Consider the following 16650-nt stretch of genomic DNA (forward strand, 5'->3'; position numbering starts at 1 on the left):
GTTACGTATTGCTAAACAAGAAATTTACACTTACAGCTGTTTCTCAGAGTCCCTGGGCTGACCTCCATGAACAACATTGCGAGGAGACCTCGATCTTCATCTAGGAGCAACACGTGTCAAGCGCCAGCGCAAAATGTTTGGAGTCACAATCGCGAGATAAATCTTTCGATTGTTGTGGACCTTTCCCATAGAATCTCCCAAAGTGCTTTTCAGTGCATCCACCTGGTGAATACACAGCAGTAAAAGCTCAATTCTGAAAATGCAGTGATTCATTGAAGTTCTGATTTGGTTACCAATCGTGGAGCAAATGATTTAGTTGTTATTATGTGAGTCTGGAGATACACAAGCTTGTCCATTGTTGCAGCCCCACTTCCCACAACAACAATTCTCTTGCCACAATCTTCAGAAGGATCACAGACGTTATTGCTATAAATCATTGAGGAGCGAATCGCTGCAGCAAACTTCATTTACCTACCTTCAAATCACAATTAGGATCAACCACCACAGGTGATTTTCCTCCAAGTTCCAAAATCACTGGAGTTAGATTTTCTTGGCAGCTGCAGTCGTTATAATTTTGCGACTCTGGAGTTACCTGCATATATACAAATAACAACATCGTATAGATTGTTAGTTGATGTTTTATTATGATGATTTTTCTCTGAACCTGTGGCCAGAAAATTTTATCTTCCATCTCTGGTAAAGTGCAGTAGTTTGCATGAATAGCTCCCTCTACAACTCTGATGCATGAATTGTATCCACATATTCTGGAGCTCTGGCAAACATTGCTGATGTTGCAGGTGCTACTACTTCTGATGGCTCTAGAAACAACTGCATTGCCTGCCGCAATAAGCTCCAATCACAGGTTCAAGGAGATAGCACTCGTGAAAACAAAATTAGCCAAAATCCAATTTAAGAATGGATAAACCAGAAACAAATTAATTAACTTTTGATTTTTGCGCATATATTCTTTCTCCCCACTAGTAGTTTTTCCGATCCATTGTGAAGCAGAAAGATAGTAACAGAGATAGACAACCGGGAAACAGTACTAAAAACTTTGTACTTTGAACTAGTAGAAATCAGATTTAATGGTTGAGATTTGCTATTTTACTATTACAATCATGAATGAACTGTTCTATATATATATAGGTTATAAATTTAAATTCTTAATTTTTGAGTTAAAGGAATATAAAATTAATTGCAGCATCTTTAATTTTTTGGAAACATTTCATAATTATTTTTTTATTTACTGTTTTATACATTTTTGAATGTTTAATTTGGATTACAATACACTTAAGTAGTTTTTTATTTTTTATTTCCAATAAAATCTTGGCATGTATTATAACCCAAAATAACATATAAAAATTACTAAAACAACAAATTTAAAAAAATAATAAAATAAGGTTGGAGATTTCGATGTAATATAAAAAGCAAATAATGTGAAATTTGTACACTTTGTAAAAATAAATAAATAAATAATTAATTATTTTAATAAATAAACTATAAAATATATATATACACGCTTGGTTTTCTAAAGAAAAGATTGGTAGATTTTACAAATCGTGACCCAATTCAAATTTAACATATTTGATATGGGGGTCCATGGTAACTAACAGTATTACTGTGTTTATTAATAATAACATAATGTTGTAACATCGATAATGATCATAACAGCAATTCAACCAATTTGAACCAACCGTTATTTTTTATTAAAAAAAATCCCAACACAGACCCATTATCTGTTTTTCTTGTCTCTTTTCTATCATTGTTACCAATATGAATGTCCGTAGTTGACATGTATATATATATATATATATAATCTTTTTTGTTTATTTGGTATATATAATTTAAGAAAAAACTGTGAATTTGGTGGTACATACTGAAAGGGTAATTCCAGGTCGAAATGACCAACACAACACCAAGTGGTTCAGAAACAATGTGAGCTGTCGAAGGATAAGTGGTGATCGCCGCTGGGACCTGCATATATACCAAATCCAACAACGAAAAAAAAAGTTTTCATATATCATAATTATTTTTTTTTTCAAAATATTTACAAGTTAAGAATACTAAAATAATTAGGAAATTATATATAATTAAAAAAATATATATATATAAATAAAAACAAAAATTTCCATTCCGAACTAGGAATAAAATTTCAAGATTTTCCAATTTTCTGCCTAAATGGCAACTATTTATTTTTTATTTTTAAATTTCTCACACTAAAAAAAAATTTAATTTTGATTTGTACTTTTGCATGTTTAATTAAATTATAAAAAATAAAAAATGAAAAAACACACAAATCCGAATAAATTAAAAAGGCTTAAAATTGGGAGGAATAAATACCTTCACTGGCTTCATCCAATGCTTCAATTGTTTAAGAAACAACGAACACGAAGCCCTAATTAAAGAAATCTGCAAAACATTTAACATTAATCCCCAAATTCAATTCCCAAATAATCTCCTCCAACACCAAATTCATCCCATGAATCAACAAGAATCACATTGAGAAAAACAAAGTAAAGAGGAGAGAATTAAGGAGGAAGATTAGATGACCTCATGGAGAAAGGATTCAAAGTAGGGCTTGGAGAGATCGGAATGGAGAGCGGCCATGAAATCAGCTTCTCTCTCATCCATCATTCTAAGGATCGCCTTTAGCTGAGCCACTCTCCACTCGTATCCCATCGTTTTGCCCTCCTCAAAGCTTCTTCTCAACTCGTTCACCATCGCTCTCTTTGAGTCGAAGCTCACCTTCTGCCCTAATTCCTCCATTGAGAATCTCTTCTCTCTCTCTCTCTCTCTCTCTCTCTCTCTCTCTCTCTCTGTCTCTGTGTCTCTGTGTCTCTGTGAACGGGGACGAAGAGCATCATTGGTATATATAGTGGCCTTACGCACGTGCGAGGCACGTGAAGAAAGAGACTTCAATTGATGAAGTTGGGAGATGGTTTTTGGTTTGCCCGCCCATTTATAAATATTAAAAATAGTTATATTTATTGATTATATATATATATATATATATGTATTATAATTATAGATACCTTCATGAAATTGCACTATTAATGTAGTTTAATTCGCTAGAGCGTAATTCAATTGATGTCGAATTTTCAAGCTGAAGTTGACGAGCAAACAACTCATTCAAGAGGAATTGTGGCCAACGATTAGTAATTATACTCGTGTTTTATGATTAAAAAAATCTTGAGTTCAAACCTCTCATATTACAATCTATTTTTTTAGGCTTTTTTTATATTTATTTGTCTTTTATTTTGTCGACTTATCAATTTTATCAAAAACAAAAACACAACTGATTCGAGTGTTGGGATTAACATATACCTAACTTGAAAAATTATATTCTGGTTACTCTAAATTATTATTATTATTATTATTATTATTATTATTTATGTGTATATATGAGTGCCTCATAGTTGGTTAAAGCAGGGACTTTCATTGCCTAAATTTAAATTTTTTAACAGTTATTTTGTCTATATTTATCAAAATTAATTAAAATTAAGACTGAGTTTAAACTAAAATAATCTTTTAGACTAAACTCATGATATAATTTGAACTTAAATGTAACTAAAATGGACATAGTGCATATGTGTGCGATTTAAATTAAATGGAGATAAGATTGGCTGAAAATATTCCCAACTATTCTTTTGGTGGAAGACTAAATTTGGCCAATAAAGATAATGATATTTATTTATTTTTGTTTTGTTTTTAATTCAAATGCTAAATCAACTTATAAAAAATGAGATAAATTAAAAAAACAAGTACGAACACAAGCCTAAACACTATTAATAATATGCTACGCCAAAGGAGGTCTTCAAACAACTACAATAATTTTGATATCAAGATTCCAATGAAAAATGGCTCATGAATAAAAGCAATTTATGTTAAAAAAATTTAATAGAGTTAACTATTTAGATCAATTTTACCATATAGATAATTAATATATCTAAGCATGTATACATAACTCCAACTGCAGTAATATAAATAAATAGAATGCTAGGTATCTAATCTCACTTTTGAAAACTACAATAGTCTAATTTTGATATTGAAAACACATCGGTACATTCAATGTATGTGTTCTTCACTTGATCGGAAATTCACATGGACAATAAAATAAAAATTAAATAGTAGTATTGACAAAACAATGTAATAATTAGTTATGATATATATACAGCGCTAGTTTCACTAGTAATTAAAATTGTACATGAGAAAACAAATATCCATAATAAATCAATGCATACTCAGAAAACATGAAAGAAATGTGTAAAAATTAATCTATTCGGAATCAAGATATACTCATTTCGATAGTAGATTAGTTTTATGAAATTTCTTACCATCAAATCGATGATTAATTACAACGGTTTTCCATAAAGCTATAACAAATTAATGATAAAAAATTTATTTATAAGTTTATAACTATATCTATTCATGATGGAAGTAGTGTTAATTTTGATAAACAACCACTTTTCTAATAACAAATACCTAATTGAATATTAATGGCATATTGACAAGAGGTCAAATTCTCCTCGTGCGAATTTTGCATGCAAGCATGCATGCATGTGCTATAAATACCAACAGGTTGTAAACGTACATTATCATTACCATTAGTGTATTAGTTGTCTTTGGCCTAATATGATTAATTAAAAAGGACCAAATCTATCTCTGCCAACAAACTGACAACACTAACGCTCTCAAATGCATCAAATTAAATTGAATTCAATAAGATTCAAAGTATCACAACCTAAAAGTTAGCTACCTATCTAGCCTTGCCATCCTACAATTAATTTGGTAATATCAAGGTTTTGTCAAGTGGAAGTAGTTCATATTTAATTTTTAGAGATATTTATAATAAATTAAAGAATAATACATAAATAATATAAATAAATATTAAATTTATTTATTTATTTATTTTTTCACCTTTCAGACTGTAGACCCCACGTTTTTATTATTATTTAAATTATTATTATTATTATTTTCTTACGTGGAGTGTCTTGTATGTTATTTTAAATGTATTATTTTGAAAACCCTAGCCACGTTCTATGAGAAACGTCGCCCACCACCGCTCCCCACGACCGATCTGTAGCCTTAAGACATTAGTTAGTGGATCACTTTTTCTCCATCGTATCACCATCTCGTTGGCGTCAAGGAGAAAAAGGAAATTATGAGAAAGGATATGCAGGTGTGTGCGAATTTTTATTATTGTTAGATTGTAGGAATTAGGATTTTTGTTTTTCAAGGATAGAAATTAAGATTTGAAACCCTAATAGCTTGAGGAGGGATAAAACCTTCTTGTCATTGTATGCCATAGGATCTCCTGTGAAGATTTAATTTTTGGGTGTTTGATTCGGATTCGAATTCTAGCGGATACCAAGTAAGTAACCACGTATTTTTTATCTAGAAAATTCTTTTTAAATTTGTAAGTTTTTGTTGAGTTTATCTCGTTGGATTATTTTTGCTTTCTTTGGTTTGTCTAAATTATTTAAATGGTTAAATTTTTATTTTTATTACATCAATTATTCATATAATGAGTTGTTATTTGATTCATTACTTATCCTTTGTTTATCAATTTCTTATCATGTTAGATGTGGTTTTTATTTGATTTCGATCTTGTTAATCAATCATCTTTTTTATTAGCCAATTGTTTCTTTCGTAAGATGAGAGGTTTTTTTGAAATTCATTTTAATCACCGTTTGACCAATTGTTGACTACCTAAGAACTTTAAATCATGACATTCATTAGATTCTCTTTTTAAATTTAATTATGAGAAGTTTCACGCTAATATGATTGGGTATTGTTTAAATATGAGTTTAATTTAACTAAATTTTTTTGGGTTGTGGATGATCCATTCTTTTTCTTATCCTTTCATTCAAATTCTCATGTTATTTATAGCATATTTGATCTTGTTGGTGATTTATTTAAACATAAATGTTAATTGGTGGATTATTTCCATTTGTTATCTAATTATCTAGTATTTGAGAAAACTATTAAGTTATTAAGTTTATTCACGTTAAAAGCTTTTGATTGGACTTCTGTTTTTACTGTTGAATTTTTGTAATTGACTAGTTTCTTCAAATTAGTAGCTTTTTATTGATTTGATTCCTTATCCACTTTGAATGAATTATTTTTATCCATTAGCTAATTTTTTTCTTTTTAGGGTTTGAAAGAGAACTTTTTGAATGTTGTTGAATGAATTGAATCTTTATTACATTATTTTACTTACGGATGGCATTGGACTGGTTAAATTTTAAAATTTTTATTATTCATGTATCCTGGAAAATGAGGTTAAGGGTCACTGTTCCTTTAGAATTGAAATGGCTGATTTCTTTTGGTTATGCAAATATTAGTATTTTGGTTCAATGGAAATTTTTGCTTTGAGGGATTCGATTACGAAAAATTCGAGTTTTTAAATAATTAAGTCTATTTTGATACTAAAATTACTTTTGTTATGAAATTCTAGTCTCCGAATTGACTATGCAATAACCCTGTCACTGGGGGTCAAACACTGACCATGTCGACATGAAATTCTGAAATAGAAACTAGTTTCGCGCCGCTTTCCGTCGGTGAAACAATAACGGCCTCTGATATTCTGGCTCGGGTCACCGAGGATAAACAAATGACTTTTTGATATTCCGTCCGGGACCATAGTCTAGGAGACATATACTTTGAAATTGATATATTCGGAGCTTGTTCTTACTTGTGTTGATTAATCACGGTTGAAGGATTACACTTGCTTGTACGTACTTATGTTTATTTGAAATTATTATATTTGCTTATGCACACTTATGTTTGTTGGAAATTATTTTGATAAAATTCTTGAATCTTGGTTTGAATCCAAGTTTTTTTTTGGGTTACTTCATCGGGCAGTCGAGCTCATGAATGTTTTTATTCCCTCTTTTCAGATCAGGAGTAAGGTTGTGGTTACTAGCATAGTTGTGGTTACCAAGCGTCAGGCTCCCCTCTTTGTTAGGTTGTTTATATGTTTTTCCTATCACCTTGTAGACCCTCGAACTTGTTATTTGCTTTCATGTTGTATCTTGAACTTGTAGTACCTCTATTTATTTCATCTTGGATATTATGTTGCTATTAGATGTTATGTTCTATGCTAAGACAGGTTTGAGGCCTTGCATGCCTATCGGGTTTCGGCCCCTAAGGATGCGGCCGTTTGTCAGCGCATTGGGTTTGGGGCGTGACACAGACTTCAATGTGTCAATGACCATGATTGTTTCTTAGCAAGGTGTGTGCAAGGATATTATATGCTCCATCAACATGCATGGACGTACGGTATTCTATCCTAGCCTCTTGTATCTGCAAGAAAGATTGAAAGCAATTGAAAAAAATATTTACAACTAGATCTTTATTTTTAGAACTATATATCTTGCTTCCATGAAAATTTATATATGTGGGTAATCAAGATATTAGCATATGTATATATTTAATTAAATAGTTAACTTATGTTTTATATCCATCAATATGTGATCCATTACATATTGCCTAATTTTGCTATTAAATGCAATTCTTAAAATATTATTTGCCTAAACAAAGACATATATAAAATCACAACACACAATCTGTACGTGGTGACATATGTATTGTAGCAGATAATGATATTTAAGCACTGCATGTATTTTATACATGATTCAGACAGGATATTGGGTAGCATTACTTAATTAGACAAATTGTATATCTATCACTATTGCACCATAGTGCATCCATGCATGAATTTGGCATTCTGAAATAAGTTAGTGTTTCATGTGAAGTAACTCTGCTTGGAAGTGCTTGCCATCATAAAAACTAAGGTGTTTGGTTTGTTAATCCTCATAGAAGTGACTTTGGTGTCTGATTAATTAGTGTAGTGTACTCATCTGGAAATTTGGGGGTTGATTTCTTAGAATTAGTATACCTGGAAAATGGTTTGACTTTTATAGGGAAGGCAGTAGGCTATAAGCTAGTGGGTATATCGATAATAGATTATCACCCTAACACAAGCTTCCTTTCCAACTACTTGGGTCAACTGGAATATAATTTCCTAGTCAAGCAGGTGTAAATTCTAATATATATATATATATATATATATGTCATGCCTTTCATTTAATTAGATCTGAGTTCCTGATAATCTAAATATGATCTGTTGAGAAAAAACTAATTAAAAAGCCCTAGATCGGAACTCATAATGCAAATATTTTGTTCAAAGATTTATGAAGCACATGGAAAAATCAAATGATTGCATTATATTATATATATATATCCTTGCCTTAAGTTTAGTGTGTAATTAAGATGAAAATATACTTTCGTTTCTTTTTGTATTGTTTTTGAGACTCATGGTTGTTATTTGTTGTAGTGTTTTTTTTTTAATGATGAAAATATTTCTTTTTTTTTGCTTTTGTTAGTGTTCAATCATTTGAAGGTATACTTAACCATGTTCGTAGTTTTCCAACTCAAATCTATTAGAAGCTTTTTTATTATTATTTTTATTATTATTATTATTATTATTATTATTATTTATTTATTTATTTATTTAGGAAAGAGCTTATAAAGCTGATTTTATTAAAATAGTTACAAAAGAGTTCAAGGTTACAAACAAAAACAAACACAAAAAAACCAAAAACAAAAGAAAGACAAAAAAAAAAGAGAAACAAAAAGAAAATCAGAACACAAAACCAGCATTGCGAAAGGCCATCATGACCCAATGAGGCCGCTCCCGACCCTAGAAGAACAGTGACAGCATGTGCAAATTGGTAGCATAGGAGGCTAGCTTAAAAGCAGGGTAGGCCCAAAGCTTGGGAATAAAATGCATGCAAGGCTGCCCCACATGCAGTATTCAAAGGTTGATACAGAGGACCCAAGATTGAAGACGACTATCTGAAGCATGGTTTGAAGAAATTGATTTGCCTGAGGCTGGAGACTTGATGAAGAGATGCTTGATCATGAGCCCAGTGTCCACCGTAGCCTGAAGAGCAAGGTTGATCGCCAAGAAGTCTGCCTCCCCATCGCTCATGGCATGAATTGGACAAGCACCTGCAAGCAAAACTGAATAATTAGTGGAGACACAAAAAAAACCATCACCACCTACCTCTGAAGCCTCATTCCAGAAGCTAGCGATGAAGAGAAAAGGACCATCATTCAAAGATAAATTATTAAGGATCAATCGAAATCCAAACTGATCAGCATGGATGAGGGAGAAATCCTTAGCATGAGTAATAGCCTGAGAAACAATAACCTGACTGGAAACAGAATAATACCGAAAAATTTTATCACAACGATTCTTCCATATGTACCAAGCTGTAGTAGCGACAACAGCTTTAACATATGAAGGAGAAAAAGCACAAGTAAGCCACTCTCTGGAACAAAAGCCACTCTAAGGAACATATTAGAAGCTTTTCTTGACTCAACTCTACCACTCTTGTTAGTTCAGGACATATCAACTTTCTAAATGACATAATTAATTAGTTTGTTATTATAATTTTTAAGATTTTTGAAAACACTATATATACATAAGTAAGTGTTGACATGAAATGGAGTCTAAAAAGGAAAGGGTACATATATAGAACTTGAATGCAGTTAGGAGCATAACTCAATTCAATTTTAAGAAAGCTCTCACTTTCAATGGCTCTTGGTTAATTTGTTCTAACCCTTTTGGTTTCCCTGGGCATGTCATCTTATATTACATGGTTCAGGGGCTCTTATTTGAAATTTTTGCATACTTTTATGTTTCATTCCTTTCAACTAATCTTTTTTTTTAAGTATATATCTTTATAATTATTAATATTAAAAATATTTCAGTGACCGTCCAAAGTTAGTAAATAGCAACTAGTGGTTTCCAAAGCCAAAATATTCAAGTTAAAATCACAATGTTTGGCACATACTTCGAATATGGATAATGTTTGGAAAGTCCGAGGATGTGAGTAGAATTGTGCTACCAATCCCTTGAAATTTTGCTTTTAATTTTGCTCTGTGTAATATTTTTTTGGTTAACATTGACTAGTGTTTAGTCCTCAAGTGAATCTACTTTTACATCTAATTTATGACATCTTTCTTTAGTTTGCTGGTGGTGTATTTATCCCTCTAATTTTCTTCTCCAAGTATTATTTTTTCATGAGTATTGTGATTTAAGCAAGAGTTTGGTTCTTTGATAGCAGCTTCTGCTATTTGGGTATAAGATTTAATAGTTTCTTTCTTGAGTTTTGCCATGTAAATGTGTGTGTGCTTTTTTTCTTTTGTATCTATATGAATCAATGAAGTCATTATTTGTCAATATTTTTTGGTTGGACAAATTTATTGTAACAATAATTATATATTAATTATTAAAATAAAATTTTTATTTTCATTTTATTCATCTACAGGGATTTAAAAACGGATTAAAAACAAATAAATCTGTTTTAAAATATAATTTATTTTTTAAATTTATAAACAGATTTATAATGGAAATGTATCTGGTTCACAATTTTAGTTTCAAATCCATTTTAGAATTTAAAAAAAAAATTGAAAAATTTTTCACCGTTTTTATTTTTTGAATTTATAAACAAATTTTGTTACATATCCTTTTTAATTTTTAAAACAATGGAAAAAAAATTTATTTTAAATCCAGTTCTAAATTGAATTACCAAAGAATTAAAAATAAAAAAAGTTTCTAAGCTGCATGTTTTTTGGTAGTATTGTGACAAAGGAAAAAAAAATTCTTCTTTTTACTTAAAAAGAATTGTAGATTGATATTGGCCTCTTGCGCATATCATCTTTTATCATTTTGAAACACAATAAATTGGGAATTAAATGAGACTAAGTTGCAATTTTTTTAATTCATGGATCAAAATCATTTTTTCTAGCTCAATTTGGGAGCATTTTTTTATATTTTCACCTATAGTTTGTCCTTCATTTGAAATCATAATTGTCTATAAAATTCGAACATATCCTGATGTAACAAACATATTTAGTGCGGACATGGGACAAGCATTTCAGGCCATCACTTCCATATTAATGTATAAAACAATCTCATTAATTTTCTGCCATTAAATTAATTAGTAATTTTTTTTCTATCATTTTCTCTTGTAATTTTTTCATCAAATTTTCTCTTGCCATTAATGTTATTTGATCATATTAAATTGTTTGGGATGTAATTTTAAAGGGTTAATTTTTTGGAAGGTCACCCACCTTTCATCTTTTTGCAAATTGGTCACCCAGCTTTAATTTGAAGTTTTTTGGTCACTCAGTTTCGATTTTATCACACCGGCAGGTCACCCGGTCTTTTTCCGCCCCCCTTTTGCTTACGTGGCTGCCGGAGAGAGTGAGTCAGGCTGCTCCTGACACGCTGGATGGCTTAGCTGGACACGCCACGTCAAGTGAAGCTCGCCAGCTGAAGCAGCGCACGCCACGTCACGCGAAGGGGCACCACGTCACCTCCTTCTTCTCCAAGAGGTCAGCTTCTTCTTCTCCAAGCATTGACAATGGGAAGACGAGAGTGAAGAAGTCAGCTTCTTCTTGGCCAAGGATTGACATTGGGAAGACGACAGTGAACAAGTGAAGGCTAGATCGAGCTGTTAACTAGGAGTGAATCTTCGAACGTGTGTGTGTGTGTGTGTGTGTGTGTTTTTTTTATGCCCTAGCTGTGAAGTTTAGATTCCCGTGTGTTTCAATGTAAATAATTGGAAAGAACGAAGATTGGATTATGTTTAATCCTTGTTAAAACCCTAGCTGAGAAGTTTAGTTTTTGTGTAATCCTCTGTAAAACCCTAGCTGGGTAATAGTGATTAGTTCTTCATCTAGATGAGCAAGATTCAATTGAAGTTGCAACTGTCTACCTATTTGTTAATTGCTTTGTCTATCTGTTAACTTATGATTTATTGAACTTTTATGTTATTAGAAATTAAATTGTGGGAAATTATGGAGTACTTGCTAGAAAAAACACACAGAAGAGGTCATGTTGGTTGCAAGTGCAAAGGCTATTGTATGATTTACAGCTAGTGAAACCAACAATGAATTAGACGATTAATGACCATTCTCCAAATTAATGACAGTGTTATCATATTTCCTGCAAACAATCAATTAGAAGATGAATTGTTTTACAATTGAATTATTTTACAATTGAAACTGATCTACATTACTAAATTAAAAACCACAAACTCGAGCATAATCGTCGTTATATTAGCGGGAAAAAGAAGCAAACAAGAGAATTCCAAGAGGTCAAAAACATGTACATTCATTGAAACTAAAATAGGGAAACAAAAATAGTTAGCAACAATGCCATTTTTCTGTGTTCTTGTACACAAACAGATAGGTTGCTGACATTGAACAAAATTAATGAGACAAACCATGACACCTATGGTAAGATGTGTATCTAAGGAATCCATGCCCTTTTTCTCTTTGCAGGCTCTTCTTCCTTATGCCTTTCTTTAGCTTGTTTTTCTTGCAGTTGGGGCTTCAAAGTATTGTGTTTTGCAGCAGCAGTAAAATTTAGTTTGGCATGTTGCTGTGCCTTTAAAGTTGAGCAACCTTTGCCCCCTACCACTGGCAATTTTTGCGTCCACAATGTACCCTCAAGTCCAGGCTGTGTCTCAATGGGGTGGGTCTCCACAACTGGATTAATGACCTAGGACAAAGATAAATGTATTTAGTAAACATATACCATTATGAAGTTTTTTAGTTGATACTAACCTGTGAGCTAGGTCTGTCAATTGTTGATGCTGATGTATGACTGGTGCCTAAGTCATACTGGGTGCTTATGCCTAGAGATGAAACCTTTAAGCAAACATGACACCAAAATACAGAAAACAAAAAAAAAAATTAGTTACCATCCAAGGAAAAAAATTAGGGCTATCCTATTACAACAGTGTGAATTACAAAAAAAGATCTTCCAGTACCTGTGGCTCAATGTGGTCCATATGATTTTCCTGGCTTGCCTCACCAGGATGTGACTGATGCTGCTGCTTACTTCCCCGTCAAACAGAATTTCAATTAAGTATACTAAAGAACATACCAACTGATACAATGGAATAAAAAAAAAAGTAAATTGAGAATCTATACTTGTGATCCACCATGGTATCTCTTATTGTGTCCTTTGGCACCACAGATGCTGCATTTCATAGACATACCTTTCTTGCTAACCCTAGCACCTGTGAAGCCCGTTTGTGATTCATCCACCTCCCTCCTCCTGAGCATAGTTTTTCTGCCTCTTCTACTGTTAATTGGTTCTGGAGGGATCATGGATCCCAAATGACTCTTGGGCCAACAATCTTTATCATGTGTAGGATTCAAGGTGTGCCTATATGTCTCCAGGTAAGTGCTTACTTTGTAACAGTCATGTAGGTAATTTTCAGGCCTATCATTGTTATAATAAATGACTGAGATGGCATGACTGCATGGAACCCCAGTCAGCTGCCATCTCCTACATGAACACAAGGCCTTATCTTTATCCACAACAAATTGTCCATCAGGTCCCAACACCTGATACTGATCCCCTCCTGACCATAATGTGCTATAAACGAAGCTAGACTGCTTGATCTTCTCCAATTTCTTAACTATCTTAGGGCAGTGCATGGATGTTATTTTTTTCACTGAATCCCTTCTTTTCTGTATCCTGACCATGAGTTGGGTTCTTAGCATTTCATTCATAGTTATAATTCCCTTTGTCCTAGCCTCCAAAATGTTGCTATTGAAACTTTCACACATATTATTCAAAAGTATGGAGCATTTGTAATGTTCTTGGAAATGGGACCTACTCCAATGCTTAGCAGGGATCTTCTTCATATAATCAAATGCACCTAAGGACATATTTTTTAGAGTGTTCATGGACCTTTCAAATGCAGGTATGGAGGTTGCTGTTGCACATGCCCATACTTGGTCCTTTAGAGCTTTGCCCTTAAAGTTTGCCCTAAAATTTGTGTGTATATGCCTAACACAGAATCTATGTTCACAATTGGGAAACAATTCTTCTATGGCTGGTAGTAAACCCTAAGTTGGAGAATTTTATGGCACACCATCATCCCACACACAAACAATTAAGCAAACAATGTAATCAAAACAGGGAAAAAAATAAATTTCATTAGTTTACAATAGAAAGAACCAAGTCTTGAAGATAATTAACAGGACAACAAGTTCGAAGATAAGCAACAAGACAATCAATTAAGCAAACAATGTAATCAAGACAGGGTAAATAAATAAATTTCATTAGTTTACAATAGAAAGAATCAAGTCCTGAAGATAATTAACAGGACAACAAGTTTGAAGATAAGTAACAGGACAATCAATTAAACATAGGACATGCTCACATAGAATGGAAGAATAATTAAAACAATGTTGAAGTTAACTAACAGGACAAGAATGAAACTAATTGTTGCATCTAATGGGAAATAATTCACCTATCATGAAAATTGACTGACCAGATTGTGTTTCAAACTGAGGTTGGGTGGTGACCAATGTGGAAAAAAACAAACTTGGTGACTAATTTGAAAAAAAAAAAACTTAGGTGACCTAGCATCATCCCAAATTGTTTCAAACTAATTCGGTGACAAGTTTGAAAAAGTAATGATATATCATCTATTTCAGCAAACTCTTCATTCCATTCATTGTGAATTAACCCAACCAGTTAAGTAAATCATTTCATAACAGTGACAAAATTGTTTAACATTGATATTGGGTGACCAACTTCAATACAAGTACAACTTAAGTAAATCATCTCATAATACTGACCAATCTGGTTTACAAAAAAAAATTCACAATGTCACATGGCAATGTAAATGAATTCATCATTACATACAATACAGACTTAAAATTCTTCATACCTTCTGCCTATCACTCATGAAGGCCCACTGATTGCTGTCATGTATCTGAAGATCCTCTGCCAAATGCTGTAAAAACCATCTCCAATAATCTTTATTCTCCCTCCTGACAGTTGCCCATGCAATGGGATAGGTGCAGTCATTTGCATCTATTCCCACTGCTGTCAATAGCTGGCCCCCATATTTCCCCTTCAAAAAACATCCATCAACTGAAACTACCCTCCCGCATCCCTGCAAGAAAGCCCTCCCTCGAGTGGTGACAGGGCAAAATGTACATTGCACTGGAATTGTCCTCGCATCACACTTGAACCGAATAGTTGATCCGGGGTGGGTCTCCAGCAGTTCAATCAGTAATCATAAAGACTTGATATCTCGTGTTCGCTCATCACCATCTATGAGCCTTATCACACACAGAAATGATAAGTAAGCATCAAGTAATATAATGCAAAATGGAAATTAATTGTAAGATATGAAAAACAGACAATGACAAGCAACTTAACAATCAATTAACTTAGGTGACTGAACTTACTTGATAGCAAAGCATTTTGCCCTATATGCTTTATTTCTGCTTATCTCCACTTGCTGATTGGTTTTCACAGCCTGAACTATCCCAGAAATCTTCCATGTAGGGTCTGCCCTAAACTGTTCTAGATATGTTCTTGCAATCCATTCGGCATTTACATGTCTGTTGTTGTGCTCTCGTGAACACTCATGAGTTAGATGGCCAGACTTAATTTGTACTGTATTACTATCCTTGACCATAGGAGATGCCCACAAATAAAAAGGACATTTTTTTTACAGAATTCCTTGCACCTCTTCTGGGAGTTGGGTCTGAAGTTCATAACATATCGATTTCTAATTCCGTAATTTCGTACTGCTTCTTTAAATTGTTTGAATGACCTGAACTTCATTCCTATTTTAAATTGAGGGTTCTTCATGTCACATTCCTCATTAAATTCTGAGTATCTAGGCCTCTTACCCTTAATTCCTTCTTCATCTGTGGATGAACATGAGTATAATTCCTCGGATCCCGGTTGCTCTGAATCAGATTCACCTTGTTCAGTCCTATTTTTTGGAGGTTCACCAGCCACAACAATCACTGCCCTTGCATTCTCTGTACTGTCCATGTTGTCACCATCAGAATCCTCAGTAAAACTGTAATCTGAATCATGGAAATTACCTTCTTCTTCTTCATTGGTTTTCTTTCTCCTACCAAGGCCAAATACTTCATTGTCAAAATCACTGTCTTCCTCATTTATATCATCATCAGCAGCAGCTTCATCATTATTATCAGCATCATCAGTGTCATCATCATCATTATCATTATCATCATGCAGCTCATAATGATCAATTTTTGCGTCAGAAACAGGCATTTTACCACTATGAACTCTAGGTCCTTCAATAGACCTACAATTGGCAATCCTAACAGAGACATAGATCTCCCTGGACGTGCCTACATTCTTTGCCATGTCTAGTACATCTAGGTCATTTTTTATCTCACGCAGCCCCTGACACCCACTTCTCAAGTCTAGCCACCATAAACTACAACCAGTAATATCTATATGGAACCCGCTTAGCCATGTTCGAGTAGCTCAATCTTAGAGATCCGGTCAAGACAACAAAAAAATCTATAAACCCGAAAGAAATCCTTCTTGACACCCTTGTTCATAATGAAATTTTATGGTGAACAAGTCAGCAGTGGGCACTGAAAAGAAATTTAGACTAAGGTTATTTATTTCTCTCACAATTTCACAACATATCAATTGATTTACATGCAATTAAACCATGGGAAGAACACCAGTTAAAACAATTTTATAGTCCATTACCATGATCACAGGCTTATAGCAGTGTAAAAAATTAATTAGAATGCATCACTGACTTA

At 32.9% G+C, this 16650-nt stretch overlaps 1 pseudogene; it reads right to left on the minus strand.

Annotated features, from left to right (window-relative positions):
• Positions 1 to 100: 100 nt before the first annotated feature.
• Positions 101 to 2816, minus strand: LOC120254644 (annotated as a pseudogene).
• Positions 2817 to 16650: the final 13834 nt, after the last annotated feature.

The sequence above is a fragment of the Dioscorea cayenensis genome, unplaced genomic scaffold (genome assembly GCF_009730915.1).
Source record: "Dioscorea cayenensis subsp. rotundata cultivar TDr96_F1 unplaced genomic scaffold, TDr96_F1_v2_PseudoChromosome.rev07_lg8_w22 25.fasta BLBR01000561.1, whole genome shotgun sequence".
NCBI lineage: Eukaryota > Viridiplantae > Streptophyta > Magnoliopsida > Dioscoreales > Dioscoreaceae > Dioscorea > Dioscorea cayenensis.